This window comes from Rhinolophus hipposideros (genome assembly GCF_964194185.1).
Source record: "Rhinolophus hipposideros genome assembly, chromosome: 16".
NCBI classification, from domain to species: Eukaryota; Metazoa; Chordata; class Mammalia; order Chiroptera; family Rhinolophidae; genus Rhinolophus; species Rhinolophus hipposideros.
The window spans coordinates 14,125,005-14,128,901 of NC_138062.1; positions in this window are offsets into that span (position 1 = coordinate 14,125,005).

Here is a 3,897-nt window from a genome sequence, read left to right on the forward strand (position 1 = left end):
TTATTGTTTTCTTGTGCAACCAACCTAAAACATTGGAAAAATTTATCAATTTTAACATTTATGGATCTTAATAAAGAATGTATGTTCTTTTCTTAAAACCATTAAGCTATGAAAGACATTTTACATTATAAATGCATGCACTGAATATTTAACATATCAAGTTAAAGTATGTTGGGAAAATAACCAATATTTAGTTTAAACAAAATATAATTTTCTAAGGGCAATATATATTAAGTCAAGATACTAAGTTATGGTCATATTATAAAAGTTTAATAATATATAACTATGGTATCTAAGGCTTAACAAATGAGTAGAACTTTAAATCAAAATATAATTAGTGACCATTTTCTAAGTATTACACTTGTGGTGTCACTAATTTTTTTTTAATGTTAGTATGTATATATGTATTTTTCTTCACCCCAGTTCTATGAGAGAACTGAATATATATATTTAGTCTCTTAAAGGGTCAATTTTGAAACTCTCTAAAGTATTTTCAAGCAAGCTTTCAATTTTTAAGAGTTGGGAATTTAGGATCTTGTCTTTTATTGACAATTTTCTCCCTAAAGACTCTAGAAACAAGTATTAAAATATGAAGGAACCACAACTGTTTGTTTGTTAAAGCTAATAGAACTGTAAACTTAAAAGGATGAAAGTTATGTAAATTAAACCTCATAAAACTGATTAAAAAATACTGCACAAGGAAAAGAAATAATGTAAAACTTTCAATGTGTTTTATTTAAGAAATAGCAGTATTGTTTATAATTGTCACTATAACCATGAACTAAAGACATTTGTCAATCAAAAGTCATCTGTCCTAGAGAGTACCATAATTAGATAAAACTTAAAGTTCTCCATTGATCAACAATATTTTTCTTTTACAAAAAAACACAAAAAAATGTTAACTTAGCTTTAAGTTCATTACAAAAACAAAACACCAGCACATTAAAAAATTAAACAAATATCTCCTCTTAGGTTTCTGATAGGAGATGTCAGAGTTTTCTTGATATATGTACTACATTTTTTTTTGTTGTTTTAATCATTTAAAAGATTTATGGTTATTTGTCTATTTAGTCAGCAGATGGAAAGTGATTTTGTGATGTTCTATATTCATCACAGAGTGACTGCTCATTCCTATTTTCCTTCTACTTCAGCAGAAACCACAAGAAAAATAACTTCTATTATACTGGTGCTAGTTTCATTACTGTGCTATTGTCACAACCCTTTACACTAGTCCTAGATATAAGTCTCAGACTTTTTGTCACAACCTTTTGCACTACTCCGAGATATGAGTCTAAGCACTAGTTAGCCACTAAATTAAAATCCATAGCCTTCTTGTACTGTAGAAGTCTGGTTGTGTGATTCTAAGACTTCAGCAAACCGGCTACAGGGAACTCCTTTTGAAATTGCTGACCCAGTCTTCCCTCTTAGAATCCCATTGTGTACCTTTCCTACTATGCTATCGCTCCTGCTGCTAGCCCGTTTTTTTTTTTTTTGTTTGTTTTTTTTTTGTCTTTGAATTTTAGATGAGACATTATTCTCCCATTACCTGCAGCAAAACTAAGACCAAAGAGTCAAAGAATGTTCTATAATGCGTCCAAGGAATGTTACTTCTTTCAAAAGGAAGGTAATGAATTCTCTCCTCTGCTCCCACTGTGTCATAAAAGGGAGGTGAATGACCTAGGCACCTAGATCAGATGTGAGATGTTCACAAGCTCCCTGCCCCTCTCCAAATGTGGAGTGAAGATGAGAGAGAGAAGGAACAGCAAACAGCACAGTGTTTGAATCACTAAATAGCCCATTCCTCCAACTCATCTGGGAACAGCAAAAATTGTTCTCTACCTCAGGAACAGACAAGAGAGCCTGACCCTCTCTATCCCATGTGTTTCTTGGTTTTGGCGCCAAGAGACAACTATTTCATAGCTCTCTTCTCCCCAATTCAAAGCTACCTGTGAGTGAGGAAGGTCCTATCCCTTTCCAAAAACTGTCTCTTGGAACAGACACTGTTGTTACTTAGGCAAATTCATGTTCTCTATTCAAAGGAAGAAGAACTTTTCATAGTGTGCATAAGGAGAGTTTACAAAAGAGGAGCCCATATTATAGTTTGCCATTGTTCATTTTTACCTGTTGCATCACTCTTTTTAAGGGCCCTGTATTTCAAATCAGTTGAGACCACATTACCTGTGTTCCTAGAGGCCCATTGCCTTTGGTCCTTCTTTTTGTTCTATGTGTTAGGAAAGATGTTTTCTGTACGTTGTTAATAAATATGTTGTTAAATCCCAGCAGATTCTGTTTAGCTGTTTTAACATAACCTACTTGATAGCTTTAATTTGGATTCACCCCTATAAAGATATATGCTTTGAATATGTGATTTTACAGAGGAACAAATTGAAATATACGTACTAGTTACCATTAGCTGAACTATGTGAAGATAATACTTATGAAGATATATGAAACCTTCCTCCAGTAACTTTACACACATCATATCATTTGTTTCCTACCAAAACTTTATGAAGCAAGTACTATTATTATTAATGTCCATTTTAGAGTTCAAGTGAATGAGGGTGGGGCTCGACTAAGTAACTTGCTCAAGGACAAGCAGATGGTCAAAGGCTGTATTTGGATTGGAATCCAGGAAGTCTGGCTCCAGACCTCAGGTTCTTGACCATGCCTCAGGTCAGCTTTAGCAGAGGTCCATTTTAACTGAGGCTCTTCCTACTTCCTGTCAGACACCTGAGTAGGTTGTCATGACTCACTGTTTTAGTGGAGTCAATAAATTTTTGCTACCCATCCCATTGTCATCTTAGGAGTTTAAAATCAATGGATTCCACCAAAAGATGTCTGTCCTGCCAAAATATAAGGTCACAGAAGAGTTTTCAGTTATTGAATGACCAAAACACTGACAAGAAGCCACTGCAGGGTGGAAACAAGATTTTGAATTATTAAATTTCTCTAATTCCTAATCAGAAGCATGAATATCAATCAGATTTAATATAGGCCTTCTGAATTTTTATCCCTCATTCCTGAAAGAGAGCTCATTGATCTTTCATCTACTTGTCATCATATACTTCAAAAATGATACATAAGAACAGTGAGTTTGCAAAATATCTGGATTTTAAAACTTATTCCCTTCCTCCATATTACAACTTCTCAAAAGTAATATCATATTTCAAGTGTGAGATACATCAAACAGCAGTTATTTATAGAGGCCATCCCTCATGCCATTCTAATGGATTACAGCTTCCAGAGAAAGTAAAAACTCTTATCTATTGTGGTTTAGGAAACTCATTCCATATATTCTTAAATCTTCTTATCTCACCCCTTCCAGAATACTTGTAATAGTCGTTGTTGTGTTATATACCACCTCCTCCATCATTAATAGAATATGTACCTCTTTATTATCTTAACCCTGGATTTCTCCACTTTAACACTAGTGACATGTTGAGCAGGATAATTCTTTGTCATAGGAGGCTGTCCTGAGTATTACAGGAGGTTTAGCAGTATCCCAGTCTCTACCCACTGGATGCTAACAGAAACTCTTCCCCTCCTCACCCTTGTTGCAACAACTAAATATGTCTCTACATCTTGCCTAGTGTCCCCCAGGAGACCCCTCCATGTCCCTCGCCTAGATTGTGGATTTCTATATTAAAGCCTGACACACATTCTAAGTTCCCTAAATGGATGCATGGTCTTCTACCTAGTTCTTAGTGTCGAATTTTACTGCAAGGGGAATTGAACGTGTTTAAATACAGAGTGAGAGACAGTTATATAATCTATCATGGACTTTGGACTCAGATTCTCCTAGGACTTAGTAATTATGGAAACTCTCTTACACAACCTCCTCATCTATAAAGCTGAGGTAATGGCCATCCGCTGATTATTTTCCTTTGCTCCTCCACA